The 16004-nt window shown below is 43.8% G+C and overlaps 1 long non-coding RNA gene across 1 annotated transcript; it reads right to left on the reverse strand.

Annotated features, from left to right (window-relative positions):
* Window positions 1-1189: 1189 nt before the first annotated feature.
* Window positions 1190-4842, reverse strand: LOC120671317. The gene is made up of 2 exons (XR_005673580.1): window positions 4588-4842; window positions 1190-2225 (listed from the first exon to the last, which is right to left on the reverse strand). It is a non-coding gene; the product is annotated as an uncharacterized LOC120671317 (long non-coding RNA).
* Between the last annotated feature and the right edge of the window lie 11162 nt (window positions 4843-16004).

The following is a 16004-nucleotide window of genomic DNA, read 5'->3' on the forward strand; positions in this document are numbered from 1 at the left end:
ACGATTAATATAAAAATTTGTATACATAACTTTTTGTTATAACCCATATTTAACTTTTTGCAGTGCATCCATGAAAAAAATAGAAACTGACGTATATAACTTTTTGTTCGAACATATTTAGATATATAACTTATGCTACATACACAGAACAATGAACGATTTATATAAAAATTTGTCTACCCAACTTTTTCCTATAACCTATATATATAACTTTCTACTCCATCTTGGAAAAATAGAAAATAATGTTTTTACTAAAATTATTGTTTTCTTATTTTTCTAAAAATAATTTTTCAGTTTGAATCTAACTTTTATTTCACTTTCCCCATCCAAAATACTACTCCCTCTTTCCCACGTTCCCGAAAAAAAATTTATGCGACCTGAAAGATAATTATGCTCACGGCCCAATAAGGGGAAGGACTCAGCACAGTGAATAAGAGAAGGAAAATGACATGGGCGCTTGCGGCCAGTCCGAAAAGGGAAAGGGAATTGAGTGGATGTCCAAAATAGAATATGTTAGGTTGTCCGATTGTGTGCTAGCTTTCCTGATGGCGTGCGCGCGCGAATTAGCATTGCCCCGCTAGGGCGCCCCCCCCCCCCCCCCCCCCTCCGCACCGGTTTTCCTCTCGTTTTTTTTCTCCCGTGCGTGACCGAGAAGCCGAGCACAATGGGCTGCTGCGGGCCTTTTTTTCTTTTTTTTCGCTCCCATGATAGCAGTTCCCCATTTGTTCTGCATACAGATTGCAAACCGCACCTTCTTAGCTCACGTGGATTTCTTTTTGCATGTGCCACACGGAATTTAATTATATTTTCATGTTTTTGCAATTATATATATATATATATTTGCAATTATATATTGATCTCACTCTTACAAATAAAGCTGGCAATTTGCAATTTGATCACTTCCACAACCTGTTCATCTAAGTCATCATGTAAAATGGTCAAATTGCTATTTGAATAGAATGATTTTGTGACAACAAATTCATCTCAGTCGCGGTCAACAAAGCTAATAATGTGAGGTATAAAAAAAAAACTAATCGTGTACAAGCTGAACACACTGGTTCTATGACAACCTGTTCATCCCTAGATTTGTCGTAAAAACAAGAATTTGCCATTTTAATACTAAAATGTTTTGGGAATAGATTTTACAGTAACCAGTTCGTATTCAAAATGCATTAATTATAGATGAACAAGATGTGAATACACATGTTCTTATATACTCGAAAGAACAACTTGAACAGACATGGTCCGTCTGCGCAAGCAAAAATTTACAAACTGTTGTACACCTAATCACACCCAAGAAAAGGGGGGCACCTCTTTGAACTACAACCTGAACAAATCATCAAGAAACTGAACTATAAAATAATGAAACAGGGAAAAGAATGACGCAGCTACCAATTGCAACAACCAACGACCGAATTTGAACTACAACCTGGACAAATCATCAGAACCTCCGAGGTAAATCAACCAACGGAAATTAAATGGTCTGCAGATAGAAAATTGTATGCAGTAACACAACAATAGGAGAAAGTATATCTGTATGGCAAAACCTTACATTGTAAGGAACACCATCTTCATTACTAGTGTGATTTTAAGTCATCCAAAATAACAGTTTTAATCTTCATTTGTAGCCTGTGAATAGGGATGAAAGCAGGAACGGGAAAATTCCGTACCGTCCTTTTGACTGCCTTCAAGTTGGTTTAGTGGTGCCATTTCATTCAACTTAGCTTTCAGTTCTGCAAGGATGGTTGTATGGTCAAGATTCCCAGTAGAATCTGTATTCATCATCTGCAGCTTGACAATTGCCTGCTCAACTTCATTCACTAAATGATCAACAGCTTCCAGAGCTTTAGCAGAAGATAACTCACGTTTCTCAGCAACTCGGTCAAATCCTTCTCTTAGGCTGTCAACCTCCATTGTAACGCATCCAATTTAGCACAGCTTTTCAAACTAGCCAGCACATGTGACCCACGAATCATATGACCAATTAATTCATTAAGAAAATCACTAGCACGGAAAACATTAGAAAGATGCATCACATGAAGTCATACTGCTATCTGATCACTATGCTGTTGAAATGAACAATTATAGCATAGGTTCAACCACCGAGAATTACAGATAATACTTGGAAAAGATTAAATATCATGGAAGCCAGCCCAAAGGCTGACTGAACTTGAGCCTGTCTATACATGTCAGCAGATAGGACATAGGCATATAGATAAATGTGCCTGCAATTAAACAGTAGTTTTCAAATCACATTAACCCAGGAACTAATATGTCTTTATGAAAAAGAGTAAAGAGTTGCTATACAGATAGTAAAGCAATAAAGTTCAACTGTCTTAAGGTTGGCAAGGCAAGGCATAGTAACCCAACCCCTTCTATGTGACGGCACGCACATCCTAGGAAACAGCAAAGCAGAAACAGGGGAGAGGAAGGAAAAAGGAAAATAAAAAGGGAAAAGAGAAAAGGGCTTGCTAGGGACAAAAATGCTTTGCTGTATTGTTATAAAAAGAGCAAAGGGAAGAGAAACCCAACAGCAGATATGCTGTAGGCTTTCCTTGATGCAGTGCCGTCCCCCAATGCAATGCAGCATCACCACTGACGCCACTCTATCTGCCTTACACCAGCAGCCCATCCGGGCTGCCAGCCCCTCAGATCAACCATAGCCTCCACCACATTCCAAGCCGCCACCCCTACAGCTGAGTGGAGCAAGTGTTGTGCATGAGTGCATCTCACTGGCGCCAGCGAGGATGGCTGCGTTTGGTTGGCCTTCCTTGATTTTCTACCATTCTTCCTTTCTTCAGTGCAATACTTTAATAACAGCTATAAATACCAACTGATTCCTAAGATGGCCAAATGGACAGGTTGTAACTTGTAAACGGAAATAAATTCCAGACAAATCTATGATTAGCAGTATATTCAGATAGCAATACACAGTAACAGGAAACTAGATTGGCTTTACAATACAAGATTACAAGGCCCACTCCATGCAAAACCTTCCAAAATAGAATCATTACCGCTTGAAATTTGAAAGTCCTAGTAATTCTGTCACGACTTAATACTTTTCCCATAAGTGCAATCCAAGTTCAGCTAGGCGCTAGGCGGATTCTAGGCGGTGACCCACTGCCTAGCGCCTAGGCGGGATTAATCGCGCCTAGGCGGTCCTAGGCGTTTTTCTAGGCGTTTTGTATATATACTAATATAACAATATTGCATATATTATCTTCTAAAGATAAAAATAAACAGCTAAATAGTGAGCCTAAATAGATAGAAATGCTGGCCTAGATAGATAGAAAGGCCCAAGCAGCAAGGGCCCAGCCCATCTCCCCACTCCAACCTTATCCATCCATCTCTGGTTCCAGCCGCAAGACTCACGCCCGTCCTCATCCCGTCCTCATCGTGCCTCACCCGCACTCACCCCAGAGCAGCAGCGCAAGGTAGAGAGAGGTGGAGTAGCCGGCGGACGGCACTCACCTCCATCCCGGAGACGGGGGATCTCGCGGCGGCGGCGGCGGCGGCGGCATGGTATCCGAGGCGGGCGGGCGAGCAGCCGCACGAGCAGGGGAGGCTCCCTCTCTGGCGCAAGGGAGCAGCCGCACGAGCAGGGGAGCAGCCGCAGGTTCCGCTCCCTCTCAAGCGCTGCCTTCTCCCTTCTCCTCTGCGCGCCCTCCGTCGCCCGCGCTCGCTGCGGTCCGCACGCGTCTGTAGCTCCTCCGCTGGACGCCGCTCCACCACTACTGCGGCCTTCAACACCACCTAGTCCGCCTAGATGCCCGCCTAGCCCCAAATTGACGCGGTGCCCCTCCGATTAGCGCCTAATCGCGCCTAATCGCCGCCTAGCGGAACTTGGAGTGCAATACTTCAAGCTTAACATAAAGCCATGCAAAACCAAAAGGCTGACATCAAGATAGCAAGCGGAGGAGCGTTACATCTCGCATCCCATGGGAACACCACATGTCATGGGCATGGGATGAGTCGTTCTTGTATGTAAGCATCGGTGTGCTCCAGTAAACCCTAAACATGACCACAATACATATGTCAATGACGCACACGGTCCATGAAACATCAAGCATGTGGTTTCATGAGCTGCCTTACTAAAAACACAATGCACAGCTTCACCCAACAAAATTGCAAGGTTTATCCCCTCGTCGATCCACACCCCCAAGTGTGTGCAAGTTCAGAGGCGGTGCTGCTCCCCAAACATCCTAACATCAAGGACTCGAATAGGTTCCTTTCACGAAGCATGCAAGGAAGCCACGGACAGGCGGGGACTGGTAGCCAGGCCGCAGATTGGCACTCCGCGCGCCGTCCAACCCAAAACCCGCAGAAGCTGCATCGCGCCGGCAAGGGCACCGCCCGACGCTTGCCGGCCGGGCGACAGCGAGCCGCCTCCCTGCCCCTCGCGGACCGAACCCTAGGGGAGCACCCGCACACACGCCGCAGCTGCCAGCACGAGGCGATCTGACGCTGGCAGACGACGGGCTTCCTACCCTACCAACGCACCCCGAGCGTTCGGCCTCCGGATCCAGCAGCCCACGCCTGGATTCGCGTATCGGGTTGGGAAAAAAAGAGCGGGGGGGCCGGACGTACCGATCGGAGGAGCGGCGCGGATCTCCGATCGTGCTGCGGTGGGCGGCGGCGTAAGAGGAGAGGAGGCTGCGCCACGCCTCGGCTCAGCGGCTGACCGGGAGGGGGGGGAGCGGGGCGGCGGCGGCGGCGGCGGAAGCGTGATGAGGAGGCGTGGGCGAGGAGCCGAGGAGGTAGTTGGGTTTGGGTGAGAGGAGTCTCGCAGCGGCGAGACGGGGCCACGGGGAGGCTGGCGGCTGCCCTGGGTGGTTGGGGTGATTGATTGATTGGGAAATTTTTGCTCGGGATTGGCTGGGGTCAGCGAACAGAAGCACTCAGAGGCTCTCAGCGCCGTGACGCGAGCGAGGCCCAGACCTCTCGTCTTCTCGGGCCAAACTTTCTTAATCGAGGCCCGCATGATGATAATTTAAATGGGCTAAGTTGCATTCTGCCGCGAATGCTCAAGCTCAACAACGGCTCAACCCCAGCCACAAATGAGGAGAAAGAGACGTGTAGATAAAACTACTGACATTTAAATGTGATTTTACATCGCAAATTATGATCGCCTATTCTCAAGATACTTTAGATTTTTTAATTTTTCTAGCTACATAAAGTTTGTTATGCATCCAGATCTAGATATACTAAAGGAACCTATAATAATTAATAATTTAGAGCGAGGGTGGATTTCTTCGAACAGATGAAGCATAACTTCTGGCTAGATCAGAGTAGGGCTGGACGAAAAACTCGTAACTCGCTAGCTCGCTCGACTCGCTCGTTAATGGCTCGGCTCGAGCTCGACTCGTTTTATAATGAGCCAGCTCGTTTTATAACAAGCCAGCTCGTTTTATAACGAGCCAGCTCGAGCTGGCTCGCGAGCCGCTCGCGAGCCATAACGAGCCAGTTAATTATGAAGCCAGCAAATTTAAATGGGTGCATTGTTAAAGACAAAAAATTCTAATGACTCATATTTGAAGAAAATGAGTGCTGCAATGTTAAACAAATTTGATAAATATTTGGAAGAGAAGAACAATGTCATGGTTATTGCTACAATCCTTGACCTAAGTTCAAAATGATATATATTCAGTTCTATTTTAGTCAGCTTTATGACTCCTCAAGGTATGAACAAGAGGTTGCTTATATAAAAAATGAGTTAGAATAGTTGTATAAGAAGCAAGAATTGGAACAATGCTGGAAAATGGGTAAGAAGAGCAGCATAAGAAGCAAGAATTGGAACGAGCCAAACGAGCTATAACGAGCCAAACGAGCCATACTCTGTGATGATGTGTGTTCATATTGTCTCTCTACATTGGCTCGCGAGCCAAACGAGCTAGCTCGAGCTCGCTAACGAGCCGAGCCGAGCTAGCCTGCTGGCTCGTTAGTATAACGAGCCGAGCCGAGCCAATATGTTAACGAGCCGAGCTATAACGAGCCGAGCCATAACGAGCCGAGCTGGCTTGATATCCAGCCCTAGATCAGAGCATTTTTGCACAGGTCGCTGGGTCGTTGAGCTTCATTCACTGCAGCTCCCCCGGTGGGGTCCGACGTGCGCTCCGCGGCGCGGCTAACAGGCTGACACGTGCTCGCTTCCTGGCAGGGGGCCTGACTTTTGCAGAGGTTACCGGGCAGGGTGTATCCATGGAGATCCACTGCGTTGAACTCTGCCCTCCTGGCTGCCCTCGAGCCTAGCGTCGCCTTAACGTTCCTTTCGCAGGGCTCAGCTCAGTTACTGCCCCAGCTGTCGGCAGGTGGGCTGAAAACGCACAGTTTGCTGGACCTTCTTCTCCAACCAGATCGGCCGCTCGGGTGGTTTAGTACACACAACTCAGTTACACGTAACGGCTAGTTTTTGAGGCAGGCAGTTTAGTATCACCGGTTGAACCGACGATGGCTATTGGAGGTGCGTCGGATTAACCGGAGTTAAGTATTTTTCTAGCAGCTTTTCTCCAACGGCTATATTTGCTTGTGCTGCCTATATATACCCCCAAGGCCGGGTCATTTGTGAGTGCTGGAATTGCTGAAGCCTACTACACTTGAAGAACACCTCCAACCACCATAGAACTTCATTGTACATCATATAGGCTTAAGCACACTTGTGAGAGTGCTTAGTGCTTGTAATAGGGATTAGTTCTTGCGAGAGCTCCCTTGAGAGAAGCCTTGCTGCGGCAAGCAATCATTGTACTCATCATGTGACCCTCCGACTTGGTGTGGAGTGGCAACGACACTTTGTGCGGGGAAGAAGACCCCTCTTGGTGAGAAGCTCCGATAGTGAAGACGGTGCCGTGGGTGACGCTTCGAGAGAGACGATGGCGGTGGCCTTGTCTTGGTGACTTGGGGTCACTTAGCCTTTGCTTGCCGGGAGCCTTGGTGGCGAACGCAAGACGGTGATCAAGCGGAGAGACTCGGCATCACACTTGTTCATGTTGGACAAGTGGCCGTGGACGTATGGAGGGACTTGGTGTCCTAACCGAACCACGTTAAATCGTGTGTCTTGGTGTCTTCACGGGAGTTTGCATATTCTCTCCCTTACCTCTTTACTTACCGTATTACGTTTCCGCATTTACTCTATCTTGCGTGCCTTTACTTTCCTAGTTAGTTTGATTAGGATTGGCTATAGGTTGTAAGTCTTTTAGGGGTAAGTAGAGAGTAGCATAGATAAACCTTAGTCATAACTAGTATGTGTAGGACGTGTTAGGTTTATCTCCTGCAAAAAGATTGAGCCCTAGGATAGAAAGCGATTAGCGACCCTATTCACCCTCTCCCCCTCTAGGGTCGGACACTCCGGTGATCCTTACATCCCCCTAGATCCATGCATGCATCACTCCAAGCTCTTCTCCCCCTTTGGCATCAATTGCCAAGAAGCTCAATCCATCGGTGGCGGAGGCGGTGGCGGTGGGTAGAAGGGCTGGTGCGGATAAAACTCTTGAAGAGGCACTGGCGCTGGAAAGACCGAGTAGAAGTGGTCTGAGAAGCCCGTGAAAGCAGTACTGAAAGTATCGAATCTTTGCTCCGACTGCTGCTGCCTCTGCTCAAGCTGCTCAAACTGCTCAGACGAAGGCATGTCATCGAATCGAGTGTGCAAGGCTGCAATGTCAGAGTGTAGACTCTCCTGAACACCTCTCATCTGGGTCATCATGGACTGGAATATGGCCTCATTGAAATGTTGAGTCATCTGCAACTGAATGTTCTGAAAACCCAAGTTCATCTGGTTCTGCATCTGACTAGCCAAGTCCTCAATCTGACTAAACATCCCCTGTTGCATGGAGGCAAAGTACGGATCGAAGTTGCCAGCTGGAGGTGTCCACTGTGGCTGCACTGGAGGCGGTGGAGGTGGCATGGCATGCTGAGCTGCATCTCCTCCCATATATCCACCCTCATCATCATCATCATCATTCTCCTCCTCATCCATATCATCACCAGGGAATGGAGTCAATGGCCTCTGAAGAAATGCTATGTCATTCTTGAATGGTCTGAATGGAGTGTGCTTGCACTCACAAATCCCGTCCGCTTAACTGAACGCGGACCGTCCGCGGTTCACTGAACCCAGAGTGGACCGTCCGCGGTTCACTGAACCCAGAGCGGACCGTCCGCGGTCAGCAGGCGGACCGTCCGTGACCCATCTGTTCATGCACACTGACAGAAAATCGCCCCCAAATTTGATTCGTCCACAATTTGAGTTCTAGTGTAAATCTACCAACCAAATTTTTGCCACAATATCTCCTCAACACTATCAACAAGATCCCCCAATTGTTTTCACAAATCCATGGTCCAAAAACAGATCAGAGCACCCAAACCCTAGCCTCTTTCATGATGAAATCCAAGAACATGTGACTGAGATTCAATGAAATACCGGGAAGACATGATTGAGGATGTTGCGGAGTGTCCGGGGATGCGCTCGGACCGTCCGGGAATCACGCCAAATGACCTTGACCTTGATGTCTCCCCACATGCTTGAGAGAGAAAGAAAGAGAGCTTTTGAGGGTATGACGTCTGGGTTGGTGGAAGAGGAAAGTGACTTGGGCATATAAGTCCATGGGTGGTCTGGTCCCACAATTCTGCGCAATCGCGGACCGTCCACGGTCCCTTGGCGGACCTTCCACCCTAATAATTTCTGACACATCACCCCACTGAAACTGCCTCTGGAACAATCTTTCTTAACACCGGCAGACCGTCCGCGACACTCATGCGGACCGTCCGCAGTACACTTTTGCGGTTGAACTAGTCTCTATTGCAAGAATTCTTTTGAACGGTGGACTGTCCGCCCAATACCCGCGGACTGTCCGCAACCATTTTTTCAGACTGACCAGATTTCAATGTATTTTCTCCAATATGAACTTCAAATAGAGATTATTGCTCATATAAAATTCCAAAAATCTCAAAACTTGCATGAATATCATCCAAAGACTCATGTGAGTGTATAAGAACGAAAATTTAAAAATAAAATGAGTAAAATCAAGAAAAACTCATGAATGGCCCTAAAATGCGTCAAAAATTCAGAAAATTGATACAAAGAATGCACATAAGAACCAAATACCATATGTACTAGTTTTCAAACCACATTTGAGAAGTCAATGATATTAAGCTCATTTCTCAACTTTCAAAACCAAGATTCATCTAAAGGCTTGGTGAATATATCCACTAATTGATCATCCGTGTCAATTTCATCAATCTTGATATCACCCTTGTTTACATGATTTCTAAGAAAATGATGATAGACATCAATATACTTGGTTCTTGAATGTTGCACTGGATTAGTTGTAATTTTCACGGTACTTTCATTATCACATAATAAGATAATTTCATCAAATTTCACACCAAAGTCAAGAAGAGCTTCATCCATAATAGTTGTGCACAACAACTTCCGGCCGAAATATATTCCGCTTCGGCGCTTGAAAGAGCTACCGAATTTTGCTTTTTTGAAGACCAAGATACAAGAGATCTTCCAAGAAATTGACAACCACAGGAAGTGCTTTTCCTATAAACTTTGCACCCGGCATAATCCAAATCCGAAAATCCAACTAAGTCAAAATAAGCACCCTTGGGATACCATAAGCCAATATTAGGAGTAAATTTCAAGTATCTCAAGATACGTTTGACGGCGGTCAAATGACACTCTCTAGGTGCGGCTTGAAATCGTGCACACATGCAAACACTAAACATGATGTCGGGCCTAGATGCGGTCAAATAAAGCAAACTACCAATCATAGAACAATAGAGCTTTTGATCAACCGGGTTACCTCCTTCATCTAGGTCGAGATGCCCTTTGGTAGGCATAGGAGTCTTGATTGGTTTTGCATCTTCCATACCAAATTTCTTCAAAATATCCTTCACATATTTAGATTTACACACAAAGGTGCCTTTCTTGAGTTGCTTGATTTGAAGTCTAAGACATCATTTCACCAAATTCCTCACAAAAACTTGGGATAGTTGAACCAAAGATAATATCATCAACATAAATTTGGACATCTCAAATTCACCAATCATAGACATCTCAAATTCCTAGACATCATTTCACCAAATTCCTCACAAAAACTTAGGATAGTTGAACCAAAGATAATATCATCAACATAAATTTAGCAAATAAACAAGTTTTTACCAATTGCTTTAGTGAACAAGGTAGTGTCAACCTTACCAATTTTGAAGCCCTTAGAGATAAGAAAATCCCTCAATCTTTCGTACCAAGCCCGAGGAGCTTGTTTAAGACCATAAAGAGCTTTAGAGAGCTTGTATACATGATTTGGCTTCTTAGGATCTTCAAAACCGGGGGGTTGCTCAACATACACAAGTTCACTAATCTTGTCATTCAAAAAAAGAACTATTCACATCCATTTGATAAAGCTTTATGTTGTGAGAGCATGCATAAGCTAATAAAATTCTAATAGCTTCTAATCTAACTACGGGAGCAAAAGTTTCACCGAAATCCAAACTTCGACTTGAGTGAAGCCTTGAGCCACCAATTTTGCCTTGTTTCTCACAACAATTCCATTTTTATTTTGCTTGTTTCTAAAGACCCATTTAGTACCAATGATATTATAGTTCTTGGGCCTTTCCACCAAATCCCAAACTTGATTCTGGGTGAAGTTATTCAATTCTTCATGCATAGCATTCATCCAATCCGGATCTCTCAAAACTTCATCTACACGGTTAGGTTTAAGAAAAGATACAAAAGAATAATGTTCACAAAATGAAGCAATGCGAGATCGAGTTTGAATATTCTTACTAATATCACCCATGATTTGATCCACAGGGTGATCCTTTGCAAGAGCATGGTGAATTTTTTGAGGAGCAATGGGCTCTTGAGTTGACGTAGAAGGTGAAGTAGTTGAATCAACTTGATCTTGTGCTTGAGAATCATCATTTCTTGAATCTTGTACAATTGGTTGTGCTTGATTATTTGAGATAGAGGTTGAAGGATTTACTCTAATAGAAATAGAAGGATCATCTTAATCCTCATCTTCTTCTCTTGGTCTAACATCACCAATTGACATATTCTTGATTGCATTTCTCAAGCCATCACTTCTCACATCATCAAGATTTTCTTGTTCATCATGAGACCCATTTGTTTCATCAAACTCCACGTCATATGCTTCTTCAATAATACCATGAGTATTGTTGTAGACCCGATAAGCCTTGCTACAAGATGAATACCCAAGAAGAAAACATTCATCACATTTACTTTGGAATTTTGATAACCGAGTTCCCTTCTTGAGAATATAGCATTTGCAACCAAACACTCTAAAATGTGAGATATTTGGCTTCCTTCCAATAAGCAATTCATATGGGGTCTTATTATGAAATCTATGACAATATAATCTATTTGAAGCATGACAAGCTGTGTTAATCGCTTCAGCCCAAAAACTATCTGAAACATTGTACTCGGAGAGTATTGATCTTGCCATATCAATCAAGGTCCTATTTTTCCATTCAACAAGATTATTTTGCTCCGGAGTGTACTTGGTTGAGAACTCATGCTTGATTCCTTTTTCATCATACAATTCCTCGACTTTTGTGTTTCTAAACTCACTTTCATTATCACTTATTACTTTTTTCACCTTGAGTTCAAATTCATTCACGGCCCTTGTTATGAATTTTTTTGAATATATCATATGTATCGGCCTTGTCATGAAAAAAACACATGTACATCTTGAATAATCATCCACTACCACAAGACAATAGCAATTTCCTCCAATTCTTCTATATGTTGTAGGACCAAATAAATCAATATGTAATAATTCCAATGGTCTCTCGGTTGACAAAACACTCTCGGAGGGATGAGAATTTGTAACTTGCTTTCCGGCTTGATATGCACTACATAACTTATCTTTTTCAAATTTCACATCCTTTAAGCCAACAACTAAATCGTGCTTCAAGAGTCGGTTGAGTTGTTTCATGCCAACATGACCAAGTCTTCTATGCCATAACCAACCCAAAGATGATTTAGAGAACAAGCAAGTAGACAAATTTGTCTCTTTAGTAGCAAAATCCACAAGATATACATCCTCATGTCTAAATCCCGTAAAGATGTGATCATTTCCATCCAAACTAGTCACTACAACATCATCCTTAGTGAAACTACACTTATAACCAAAAATCACAGAGTTGAGTGACCGATAAAAGATTGAACTTGATAGAATCAACTAGCAATACTTTTGAAAGAGAATGATCACTTGAGATAGCAATTGTACCAACTCCTTTGACCTTGCCTTGGCTATTGTCACCAAAAATGATATCACTATAGCCAACAATATTATCATCAAGAGAGGAAAACATCTTTAAATCTCCGGTCATATGTTGAGTGCATCCACTATCAAGCACCCAATGTCTTCCTCCGGCCTTGTAATTCACCTACAAAAGAGAAATAACTCTTTTAGGTACCCAAATTTTCTTGGGTCCTTGGATGTTAGTGACCAAGTTTTTAGGCACCCAAATGGCAATTTTTTTAGCACTATTTATAGATAACCCAACATATTTAGCACTAACACAACCCTTAGAATCCTTCATAAGAACATAGATAGAATCAAAAGATATGGCTTTGTTGTTTGTGCAAATCTTCTCATTATGGCCCATTTTCTTGCACTTTTCACAAAAGGGCCTTCCATCTTTCTTCACAAATGTGGACTTGGTAGAACAGAAAGCCTTCTTGCCTTTCTTTGGAATATATCCAAGACCTTGCCTATTCAAGGTGAACTTTTGGCTTGACCAACAATGATTGAATTTGGCTCTACTATCATAGCACTTGCTCAAATCATTGGTCAAGCAAATCACCTCCTTCAATTTTTCATTCTCCAAGACAAGTGACTCATCACAAGAAGACATATCACTTGTGCTACATGAGGAGTTAGTAGAGCTAGATACACAACATGATTTGCAAGTTTCACTACTAGCCCCCATGCTCAACTTAGTCTTATTCTTGTGATCAAGCAAGGTGTTGTGAGCTTCCTCAAGCTTCTCATAAGTTTCCTTAAGATTCTTATGAGAGGTCTTTAGCTCCTCATAGGAAGTTTGGAGTGAACCATATTTCAACTCCAAGTACTTCAACTTTGCCTTTTTCTTGATCACAAGTTCACAGGCATCGTTGAGCATGTCTACAAGACCATCATATGAAAATTCTTCAAGTTCATCATCTTGTAATACCTTTGCACCACCTTTTGCCATAAGACAATGTGGTGTAGAGAAGAGTGGTGGAGCCTCCTTGATGGCAATCCCGGCAACTTCCTTGGATGGCTTGTCATCATCATCATCATCATCTTTATCGGAGCTTGCATCGGAATCCCACTCAACAAAGTAGGCTTGACCATTTCTCTTTTTCTTGATGAACTTTTTCTTCTCATCATTTTTCTTGTCTTTCTTGTTCTTGTCATTCTTCTTGTTTGGACAATTTATGATGATATGGCCCAATTCACCACATTGAAAGCATGTCTTGTCAACAAAAGGATTTTTACTTGATAATTGTCCTCTCTTGCCAAAGTTTTTCTTGCTCATCATTCTATTGAATCTCTTGACAAAGAAAGTCATTTCTTCATCCGATTCTTCTCTTTGGCAACCACTTTCTTCTTTAATCTTGCTATCTTGAGCCTTGAAAGCCACACTCTTCTTCTCATCAATTGTTCCACCATGAGCTTCATCTTGAAATTTCTTGAACATGTCATGAGTAAGCATTTCACCTAATATTTGTGTGGGAGTAGCGGTCTTCACATTTGACCTTACAAGCAAGGTTACAATAGTGTCATATCTCCCCAGAAGACTTCTAAGGAACTTGTGAGAGAAATCCGCATCCGGCACCTCAAATCCAAGACCCTTGAGCTCATTCACAATATTATTTAGTCGGTTGAACATATCGGCTACACTCTCATCCTTCTTCATGGCAAATTCACTAAATTTGCCCTTAAGCATATACAACTTGGCCTCCTTCACACTTGATGTGCCCTTATGAATTTTCATGAGCTTCTTTCATATCTCATTTGCATTTGTGAGACTTTTAACTCTATTAAACACACTTACATCAAGAGCACTAAAGAGCACATTCACTCCTTGATCATTTAGCACTTCATTTTTCTCATCTTGAGCGGTCAAATTCTTTGTATCTAGGATGACATAACCATCATTCACAATCCTTCACAATTTTCTACTCATGGCCTTGAGATGAGCCGACATCCTAGTTTTCTAATAATCATAATTGTTTCCATCAAAGAAGGGTGGCTTCCCAACATGAATACCATTTTCACTAGTCATTGTTCTACTCCAAAATGGTTAAATCCCCAATTAAGGAGTACTTAGCTCTAATGCCACTTGTAGGATCAAAAACACCGACTAGAAGGGGGTGAATAGGCGGTTTAAAACTAAAATCATAAACACTAGAGAAATTTAATTAGTAACACAAGAGAGTCCTATGTCATACTACAACTATCTCTAGTTTGGGTTTGCAACCTAGGGTGACAAGATACAAAACAAGCTCTGGTAAAGTAAATAGCTCAAAGTAAAAGCAATAATCAAAGTGACCAAGAGAAGAAACCGAGCTTGACACAAGAGATTTTTCCTGTGGTGTCGATGACTTGCCGGTCACCACTAATCCACGTTGAGGTGGATTTCAAGAATCAACCGCTCCTTCATCAAGAAACCTCTTGATCTTGAGCCGGCTTGAATCAAAGAACCGCTCCACACCTCGATTCCACTAGAGTTGCTCTTCACCACTCCGGTGAGGTGAGCACAAACCTCTCACAACTAATTTCGGGGCTCCTCAACAATCTCCTTGGAGGTGCTCCACGAAATCCACTCCTCCAAGCCATCAAGGGAGCGGCAACTCCCAAGAGTAACAAGTCGATGACGCTTGCTTGAAGTTTCCCTAGTGCCACAGAGCTCAAACTATTGATGCAATGCACTAGGATGCTCTCACACTCTTAAAAATATAACCTCTAAGCAAGGAAGTGTGAGAGAGGGAAGGCTCAGCTCTAAAGAGTCAAGTATGCAGTCCAAATGGCCAAGAGAGTCTCCCCAAGACCGGGCATTAAGTATATATAGAGATCCCCTCAAAAACTAGTCGTTACACTCTTTTCTGCGTAATCGCGGACTGTCTGCGGTTCAAAAACCGGATTGTCCGCCCTTATAAACCAGTGAGTCAGAGTGCAATGATTGTGTGTCAGAACTAGCCATTACAACCCTAGCGGACCGTCCGCGCCATAGGGGCGGACCATCTACGGTTCAAAGTTCCGGCCCACTAGAGACAGAAATCGTCTCTGGACGTTTTCACAAATGACCGGCGGACCGTCCGCGCCTTAGGGGCGGACCGTTCGCCATTCAACCACAAATCCCACCATAGACGAAAAACGTCTATGGACACTTTTCACAAGTGATCGGCTGGCCATCCGTGCTCTAGGGGCAGACCGTCCGCCGTTCAGACCTTGAAGCCCACCAGGAACGACACCCTCTCTGGTCAAAATTGTTTTTCATGCTAGCGGACTGTCCGCCCAATAGGGCCGGACCGTCCGCACTTCATTTCACTTTCTACTAGAGCCAACAACGTCTCTGGATGTTTTTCTCACGTGAATGGCGGACTGTCCACCCAACTGGGCTGGACTGTCCGCGCCTACCAGCCAGCACAAGTTTTTTCAGCTTTTTGAATTCAACAACTTTACCGAAGTTAGCCCTCATGCATGCATCTAGACATTTTGAGCAAAATGGCACTAAAGACCCGTCAAGCACGAGTGCAAAGACCCCTCTTGATAGAATGGCTATCTATCCAACAAACCTGGTCATGTTTCATCCACTAAACGCCTTATGACCGGTAAAATGTAAAAGCCCTATATAATACCTTTGCCTTGAGCCCGATCTCCAAAACATCACATGATCACAATAAAATCTCATTCATCCGTGGACCAACCTATGCTCATCATCTCAAATAAAATTGTTAGTCCACAAACCGTTATCATTAATTATCAATACTCGAA

The sequence above is a fragment of the Panicum virgatum genome, chromosome 4N (assembly GCF_016808335.1).
Source record: "Panicum virgatum strain AP13 chromosome 4N, P.virgatum_v5, whole genome shotgun sequence".
Taxonomy (NCBI): Eukaryota; Viridiplantae; Streptophyta; class Magnoliopsida; order Poales; family Poaceae; genus Panicum; species Panicum virgatum.